Here is a 10,341-nt window from a genome sequence, read left to right on the forward strand (position 1 = left end):
TTCAAAAATTTTAACTGCACTAAAAAAATAGCAGAGTACGTTGAAAAATATAGCCGGCAGTGTTCAGTAAGTCTGTCATGATGAGCAAAAGTGGACTTTCAAAGTCATATGGAGCTCCACAAAATACGATTTATACGCTTTTATTTAATATTAATGCAGAAGTACCGCATATTCATTATTGAACAATAGATGGGATACAGGTTGTTAATCTGTCTACCATTTTGTTCATGGGGAGTTTGCATACTTGGCCTTGTAATCCTTCCAAAGCTCATCAACAGATTTACCAAGTCAGATCGTTGAAGAATACCAAGTCCCATCCATCCCGCAGTTTCGAATTCATCTTGGCAACGAAACCAGAGGCAACGGTGTCGCAATACTGGAGAAAGTAGGCAGTCACATCGTAGCCATGGTCCCACTTATCACCGCTTCCAGGCTTAACCCAGTGCGATGGGGCGAAGCCCGCAGTGAGGCGAACATAATCCGCAATGCCTTCGATCAGCCCTGACGGCGCACCGCCTTTGCCGTCCCACTGCCAGACGTGGGTCATCTCGTGGTACAGAACGGCCGTGATCTCCCTCTTTACGTCGCCCTGGTAATTGGCAACGTACTCGGCGCTCATGTGGATTTGGTCGTTGCTCGTGTAGGCGACTCCGCTCATGCTTTCTACAAACAGAGTTACCGTCTGCACGTTCTTCCTGTCGGCGGACGATTGCTGGGCGAAGGTCTGCCAGATGAATTGGGTGGCGGCATCCATTATCTTGGCAGCGTTGGCCCTTCCTATCTCGCTGTCAAATCTCGTCCCGCCATCGCTGCCCTTGGCCGAGTTGTTGACCACGAAGTCCAAGGCGTGGATGCCCTGTGCGGCCATTTCCAGAATCACTAGCGCAGCCGAGGCCGCTGCTGCCATATTCAAGAAGCAGCGAAAATCAATGTCTGAATGAATCGAGATAAGCTCAGGGTTTAGGTAGTGTAGTGCTAGTTTGGGAGTGACGGGTTATATAGAACAAGAAAAGCAGAAGACAGGTTGCTGGCGAACAACTACTACACAGCAGACTTTGACTCAAACGCACAAGTACTCAAACACGGAATGAACAACAACACTTTACCAGAGATGGACTGTGTTTCCGGGCAAGACACGGACTCTGTCTCAGAATATTTCGAATATACAGATACAAAACTTCAAACTCTACTAGATCTGGTCACTTTAGATTCTTACCGGGGCCGAACACCCTGATACGCAGGGCTCCATAAGCGGGCGGACATTTTGAGGACAAAGGACATAATCTGGTCACTTTAGATTCTTTGCTTTGAATTGGAATTTTGTGGTATGTCTTGACCAATGGGGCGTGCATAATGCGGTGGTGGGGAAAATAGTAAGACACTTCTTTTCTCAAATTCGACGCTTAGCCATTCTTTTATATAAAGTGCTAAGTATAATAAGTTTTGATTAAATGTACTCATCTTTCTCCGCTAAAAGAACCTAACCCTTCTATTTTTAATATTTAATTTTGTACAAATTTATGCATGTCTCAAATATGAATCTTAAATTTTTTATTTAAATTTAAATTTACTTAAACTAATATTTTTTTAATCAACATATTATTATAAATTTCTAATATAATTAACAATGGTTTTTTATCAAAATATTATTATGAATTTGCAAATATTTTGATTTTTACAATCAATGTTGCCTTGTTACACTAAAAACAAAAGACAAAGTATTACTCTGAAGAGTTTTTATTTCACCCTATTGCTCTATATTCAAAATATTAAAATTTTAAGAAGATATTATATTAGTTATTGTTTAAGGAGGTACTCTAGTATTTGCTTAGTAGTGAAAGTGCATTGACTTTGTATTATTTTATTTTATTTTTTGTAATTTTAACTAAAGTTTAGGGAAATTGTTGAATACTTCTATTTTCTATAAATTTAAAAACAATTTTGTACTTTCATGGAAATCTTATTTCTAATTTTTAATTGTCTCAACAACTTCATATGAGACATAATTCCCCTGGTGGAGGGTGTTTTACAATTTTTTACTTTCATGGAAATCTTATTTCTAATTTTTAATTGTCTCAACAAGTTCATATGAGACATAATTCCCCTTTGTTTTTTATATTTGTCAATCTCTGATAAATAATTTTAAAATAAAGAAAAACAATTTTTTACTTTCATGGGAATCTTATTTCTAATTTTTAATTGTCTCAACAAGCTCATATGAGACATAATTCCCCTGGTGGAGGGTGTTTTACAATTTTTTACTTTCATGGAAATCTTATTTCTAATTTTTAATTCTCTCAACGAGCTCATATAGACATAATTCCCCTCGTGGAGGGTGTTTTATTTTTGGTATTTGTCAATCTCTAATAAATAATTTTAAAATAAAGAAAAACAATTTTTTACTTTCATGGAAATCTTATTTCTAATTTTTAATTGTCTCAACAAGCTCATATGAGACATAATTCCCCTGGTGGAGGGTGTTTTACAATTTTTTATTTTCATGGAAATCTTATTTCTATTTTTTAATTCTCTCAACAAGCTCATATAGACATAATTCCCCTAGTGGAGGGTGTTTTATTTTTGGTATTTGTCAATCTCTAATAAATAATTTTAAAATAAAGAAAGCTAATTTATGGTCATTTTGGTGGTGAGTGCTCAGACACTAAAACCGTCACTGCTCTACCCAATGTTGTAGGTCGTTTGGGTAGGCAAGGGAGAGGTCATTTACGTATGTAAGAGAGGGCGAGGGGGACATATCATTAATACATTGTGTAGAGTTAAAAAAGAAAAATATTAATGTGAATTGTCATTTCCACAGTAAGTACTTTGACACTAACACTACTGCCATTGTTTTGCCCACTGTTACAGGTCTCTTACATAAATAAAAAAATGTGCATAACATTGATACATTATGCAAAGTGGAAAGATAAAAAAAAACAAAACAAAACAAAACAAAAAACAAAACTTTTAAACTTCTTTTGTACCTCCACACTCTATGCAATGTATTAACATTTTAGATTTATAATTTTATCATGCAATATGGTTTTATTGATTTTTTTTCAACTTATGGTAAACAAAATATACATCTCTTTGTTCCAATTGGAGAATTCCACATACATTGCACTCCAAAAACCTTGGTGACAGCTTCTAATCAAGACTGATGATGGTTGTTTACCCTGTACAAACACTATGAATTTCCACCCTATGCTGGTTGCATCCTCTATCTTCTCAACATTACGATTCTACTTTTTCTAGGCCATGTTTCGAATCTTTTAGAGTTTAATCATCGAATCCACCCTTGCAAAGTGCAGAAAAAAAGACAAAAAATGCACTTGGACTAATTTATATATAATTATCTATAAATATATATTAACTATAAACATACAAATATTTGTAAATAACGTTTTCCAATACAATTATGATAAACTTTCATTTATAACAATCTCAATTTAAAGAGTCTCGGAACTAACCCAATTAATAGCTGCAACTTCTATTTATCATGCCAATGTAATTTATTTATGTTTTGACATATCATATAAAGTGTGGCTAGTTGTTTTATGGCATTAATCCTTCACAAGTAGATTTACAACAACCTCCTTTGTTTTACTCTGTTTTGCTTTGCGTAAAATTTATGTTTTAATTAAGTCCCTGTGTGGTTGCGATATCCTCGCCGGAACCTATTTCTGAGCTAGTTGACTTTGCTGTAACTGATTTCCGAGCTCAATGGGCTAAATATTGTTAGTGTAAAAACAAGTGTTTTTACTAACAATTAAAATTTGTTTTGAGGGCCTGAAGTACATTTACGACCAGGTAGAAAGTTTTTTTTTCTCACTCAGAAATGGAAACATCAAGCACAAGCTTGACTAATCCTCAGATACCTATACTTCAGTTTAATGGCAAAAATTATGATTATTGGGCTATTACAATGAAGGCCCTATTTCATCTCAAGGCATTTGGAATTTGGTGGAGAATGGATTTCCAGAACCAGCAGCATACAATGTTTTGCCTCAAGCATAAAGGGATTTGTTAAGTGACAACGGAAAGAAGGATTCAAAAGCCCGGTTCTATATTTTCAAAGTAGTTCATGAAAGTATTTTCCCAAGGGTTGTAGCAGCAACGAAGTCCAAGAAAGCACGGGACACCCTCTAGACAGCTTACCAAAGCGTGGCAAAAGTCAAGACAACAAAGCTATGAATGCTAAGGAGATATTTTGAAACAATTTTTATGAAAGAGTCTGAGAATGTAGACTCATTTTTTACACATGTAATTGGGTTGGTTACACAAATTAGGTCTCATGGTGAGACACTTGAAGAAAGGAGAATAGTTGAAAGAGTTATGAGAAGTTTGCTAGCAAGGTTTGATGTCATTGTTGTGGCCATGGAAGAGACAAAGGATCTCTCACAGTTCTCAGTGGATGAGCTTCATGAATCACTGATTTCTCATGAACATAGATTGAATAGAGCAACAAGCTCCTCATTGGAGCATGCCTTCAAGACACAAGTTTCCTTTGGTCAAGGTCAAGGCAGAGGAAGATCATATGCTAGAGGAAGAGGAAGAAGCCCACATAGAGGTGGAAGAAGAAGCCCTTCAAGCTCAAGTGGAAGGGGCAACAATCAAAATCCAAGTCAAGGCCCAAGCCAAAATCAAACACAAAGTCAGAGGTGTGATAAATCTCAAGTCCAATGTCATTACTGTAAGAAGTATGGTCATTATGCAATGAATGTAGAAAGAAGCAATATGATATTAGTAACAAGCCAAGTGTAAATTTCACAAAAGAAAATCAGAACCATGATAGCATGTTTTTATCTTGTAATGTAGCACAAGAAAAACAAAGTGATATATGGTATCTAGATTCAGGGTGTAGCAATCACATGTCATGGAACATAGAAATGTTTTCCAATCTAGATGAAAGTGTGAAATCTGAAGTGACATTAGGGACTGATAGCAAAGTCTTTGTCATGGGAAAATGATGAGTTAATATCTTAACAAAGAAGAGAGAGAAGAAGTACATCTCAGATGTTTACTTTGTCCCTGGTTTGAAGCATAACCTCATAAGCATTGGACAACTCATGCAAAAGGGCTACAATGTCTTTTTGAAAAATGATGTGTGCACAATTTTGGATAGGCCTCAAAGAAGACAACTGTTTGCAAAGGTGTAGATGACAAACAATAGAATGTTTCCCCTAAAGATAAGATCTGATTTAAAACAAGAAGGTGCACAAGCACAACTATCAATGAACTCACAAGAGGATGGAAAAAAAGAGGCAACTGTCACACAAGTGAACTATCAAGCAGAGGTTAAAGATGAAAATTGGTTATGGCATTTGAGATTTGGACATATCAACTTTGGAGGTTTGAATTTGTTGCATAGGAAAGGCATGGTGAAGGGATTACCACTCATAGAAAAACCGAACAACCTATGTGAAGGATGTATCTTAGGCAAGGAACATAGAGAGACATTTCTAGCAGGAAAGTCAGTAAGGGAAAAGGAACCTTTGGAGATTTTCCACTCAGATTTATGTGGACCGATGCAAACACCATCAATTGGTGGAAGCCACTATCTATTGACCTTAATAGATGACTACACAAGGGAGACATGGGTATATCTCCTAAAACAAAAAAGTGAAGTGTTTGAACGCTTTCGCCAATACAAAGCTCTTGTTGAGAAGCTAAGTGGACACTACATCAAAGTCCTCAGGACTGACAGAGGTGGAGAATACATCTCAAATGATTTCCTTCGTTTTTGTAGGAACCATAGAATTCACAAGCAATTTACAACAAGATATACACCTTAGCAAAATGGGGTGGTGGAAAGGAAGAATAGAACCATTATGGAAATAGCCAAGAGTATGTTGAAGGCAAAGCATTTTCCAAATGATTATTGAGCTAAAGCTGTCACTTGTGCAACAGATATCTTGAATAGATGTCCAACCAAAAGCATCCAGAACGTGGTTCCTAACATGAGAGTTTTTGGATGTGTGGCTTATGCACATGCCCCCGATGAGTTGAGGAAGAAGTTGGACAGCAAGGGGGAGAAATGTATATTTGTTGGATAGAGTGATGAATCCAAGGCATACAAACTCTACAATCCATTAACCAAGAAGGTAATAATCAATAGAGATGTGCAGTTCATAGAAGAGGAAGCATGGGATGGAAGTTTAGAGAAGACAATTAATGTTAAAGCATGTATACCACATGAGGACAAAGAGGAATTGAAAGCAGCAAGCAATTCCTCAACAGTGACTCCCTCTACTCCTATTCAAGCGCAACAAAGCAGGCAACAAGGAACACCATCAACAAATAATAGGACAATGTGATACAGTCAAGCAAGTGCCTCTCCAAGCATGTCGTAAAGTGCAACACCAAGCGACATGTCAAGCCCATCTTCAGCAAGCACAAGAAGACCAAAATTTAGAAATATAAATGAAATTTATGAGTAAGATGAGGTTGATAGCAGCGCTGGTCTGTATTCATTATTTTCTTTGTTTTGTCATCTAGCTGACCCAATCCACTTTGAAGATGCAGTCAGAGAAGAAAAATGGGTTGCGGCAATGGAGAAGGAAATAGAACCAATAGAAAATAATGACACATGGTAGTTAGTGAACCTTCCAAAAGGAAAACAAGTCATTGGAGTGAAGTGGGTCTATAAGACCAAGAGAAATGTCGATGGTAAGATTGAAAGGAATAAATCGAGGCTAGTTGTCAAAGGATACAAGCAGCAACATGGAAGAGATTATACAGAGACGTTTGTGCCAGTCGTGAGGATGGAGACAATGCGTACAGTTGTGGTGATTGTCGCGCAACATAAATGGAAAGTGTATCAAATGGATGTAAAGTCAGTGTTCTTGAATGGAGTGCTAAAAGAGGAAGTGTATGTTGCACAACCGGCTGGTTATGAGGTAAAAGGAAAAGAAGACAAAGTGTATCGGTTGAGGAAAACTCTTTATGGGCTGAAGCAAGCACCACATGCATGGTACAGCAGGATAGATGCCTACTTGTTGGACAATGGGTTCAACAAATGTGACGGTGAGCCTACTCTCTACATCAAAGAGAGCGATGGTAAGATTCTTATCGTCATCTTATATGTAGATGATTTGATTTTTACAGGCAGTGATGATTTGCCCATCGTTGATTTCAAACAAGTCATGAAGAATGAATTTGAAATGCCTAACTTGGGCATGTTAAGATATTTTTTGGGCATAGAAGTGAAGCAAACAGAAAATGACATTTTTATCTCTTAAGAAAAGTATGTGGCAGACATTTTGGAGAGGTTTCAAATGCAGAACAACAAGCCCGCACCAACTCCAACTGTCATGGGGTTGAAGTTGAGCAAAGAAGATTGCAACAGCAATTTCAATCCGAAATTATACAAAAGTATGATAGGCAGCTTGATGTATTTGACCGTGACTAGGCTGGATATAATGTATGCAGTGAGTTTGGTGTCGAGGTTCATGGAGACACCCAAGGAGACACATTGGTAAGCAACGAAAAGAATTCTAAGGTATGTCAATGGGACAAAAAAATATGGCGTTTTGTACACTGCAACAAATGATTTAAGGTTGGTTGGTTACACTAACAGTGATTGGATAGGAAGTGTCGATGACAGAAAGAGCACGTCAGGATATGTTTTTCATTTGGGTTCTGAAGCCGTTTCATGGGCATCCAAGAAGCGGCCGATAGTTTCATTGTCAATAGCAGAAGTTGAATATGTCGCCGCAACAGCAGCAATGTGTCAGGCAGTGTGGATGAGAAGGATGTTGAGGAATCTTCGCCACGACCAAGGGGGAATGACAACTGTTTTTTGCAACCACACCTCAGCAATTACAATGTCAAAGAATTATGTTTTTCACAAGTGTACCAAGCATATTGATGTTAAATATCATTTTATCATAGAGTTGATTAACAATGATGAAATTGTGTTGCAGCACTGGAGATGACAAGAACAGTTTGCTGATATTTTTACAAAGCCATTGACACGTGAAAAATTTGTTTATCTCAAAGATTGTTTGGGAATTATCAATGGCAGCAGTTGTGATTAAGGGGGAGTGTTGGAAATAATAATCCCGACCACCGCCTTAAACACACTGGCAAACACCATGCTTGCCCAGTCAACCACTGCATGGTTGCAATTTTGTTTGCAGGCGAAAGGACTGAAGTCAGAGCAGAAGTACAACCCTAACCATTCCGCAACACAGCAGAGGAGTTCAGGCATTTAATAAATTTTGGTAAATAGATATGGGCAAACATTTACTCCGAGAGTGTTGCCCACACTCCACAACACCTGCAAGTTCAAAAAATCATTTACTATGTAAAATCTCCCATGTTGCGTATTAAATATTTTCTCTGTTATGTAATTAATGTCAAATTTGTATGTTAAGATAAATATGGATGTAAAAGTCATTTGTAATTTTGGGCAAGTTAAAGAGCGACAGCCTGTTATTGGTGGGCGTGTGAAACCCAGTTTTACAAAAGTTTACTTCGCAACCCGATAATGCGTATATCACAGTAAATTTGTTGTGTTTTTCACTTAGAGCCGCATCATCCATTTATCATGCGAATGTAATTTCTTTATGTTTTGACATATAATATAAAGTGTGGCTAGTTGCGTTATGGCATTAATCCTTCACAAATTATCATGGGAATGTAATTTCTTTATGTTTTGACATATAATATAAGGTGTGGCTAGTTGCGCTATGGCATTAATCCTTCACAAGTAGATTTACGGGAACCTCCTTTGTTTTACTCTATTTTTTTGTGTGTAAAATTTATGTTTTAATTTAGTCCATGTGTGGTTGTGATATCCTTTCTGAGCCAGTTGACTTTGGCGCAACCGATTTCTCAACTCCTTTGCAATGTAGCCTTATGGTTTCCAGTTGACTCTGTTGAAGTCCTTTTTTCCCTACAAGCAAACATTGAGAAAGTCACAAAGGAGTTTCTCCAACCATCGATAAGCTGCAATGGATGAAACCTAACACAATAGTAATAACATGGGTGGAAGCAAGAATATGTAATTTATTTATTGTTTTAAAATAAAATGCTAAAGGAGCTTAGCTTGAGGATGATGTTGACTTTGGACTTTTACACCTGCAATAGCTTGGTTACAAGCAAGAGCTTAAGTATCATATATCGTAGCATTATTGATGTTAGCTATCCCTTTCAAGCAATAGCCTGAGCATCATATATCATAGCATTATTGCTGCTAGCTATCGCTTTCATCTGTTGCATACATATTATTTCAAATAACTCACTCAACTATTAATAATCTTCCTTGATTTTATACCACCCAATTAAATTACGGCTAGATATAGCTCCCTTATAGTTATCGACTATATAAATTGTTGCTATGCTACCATTATTCAATATATATTCCTTATTCTGGTGGGTAGAATCAACTACCAACAACCAGTTGACACTTCACTTGTAGGGTGAATCCTAAGATTGATACAAATGTAGTGTGGCATTAATGTTAGTGAACGTAGGTCCTAATCTCAACAATATAATGGCTCAATAGACTGTGATGCTCGAATTGTCAATAAGACAAAGAAAAATCCCTCGGGTGGCCATACTATTATTCGTTTCCTTCATAAGGTAATGTGTCATGTGATCCTTTAATGCATTTAACACATACATTTGTTTACTTTACCAATCATAATTATAAGAATTTAGGGCCAATATCACTCTGCCAATTTGGTTTAAGAGCAGAGATTCACTTGAAATATTTGTAAGTTTTTAATTTATTACTGAGCTTGAAATTTATTATGAAAACTCATGTCCAGTAGTTTGTTGGGATTACAATGTGCTTACCACTACCAACTATTCGCACTAGCCATGGTGCAAATATAAAATTTTTGGATCAATTTCCGCTAGAGTGTCTGAGCACCAAGGTTACATCTCTCTTGCGGAAGTGCTTCGGGCGAAGACCTCTTGGAAATTGAGTGTGGAGGCTGATTTCTTCGCACTCTCGCACCATCAACTTCTTAATCAACTTCTTCAACATAAGTTGATTGTGCGAGAGTGCAAAAAAAACACATTTCTCTGCACTAGTACACAATTGTTATGGACACGGTTTAACTTCAGATGGAGGGAATCTATTATATTATATACAATTAACTTTTAAGTTCACACAATCTTATATATTTCTATAATGAAAAATATATATTTTATAAAAACTTAAACATAAATTAACTCCAAAATACTATTAACTTTAAGTTTGCCTGGAATCCCTTGCCAAGATCATCTTAGGCTCTTACACTCTTCCTCTTTTGCATTGCAATTCCTCAACCACTGCAGTGTGTCATCGGTAATGGAAGATCTGTGTTTGTAGGAGAAAGCACCACAAAA

At 36.9% G+C, this 10,341-nt stretch overlaps 1 pseudogene; it reads right to left on the reverse strand.

Moving 5' to 3' along the window:
- Nucleotides 1-225: 225 nt before the first annotated feature.
- Nucleotides 226-924, reverse strand: LOC149216505 (uncharacterized; annotated as a pseudogene).
- Between the last annotated feature and the right edge of the window lie 9,417 nt (nt 925-10,341).

The sequence above is a fragment of the Pinus tabuliformis genome, chromosome 1_1 (assembly GCF_031772625.1).
Source record: "Pinus tabuliformis cultivar Carrire ecotype Pingquan chromosome 1_1, CPIR1, whole genome shotgun sequence".
Classification (NCBI taxonomy): domain Eukaryota; kingdom Viridiplantae; phylum Streptophyta; class Pinopsida; order Pinales; family Pinaceae; genus Pinus; species Pinus tabuliformis.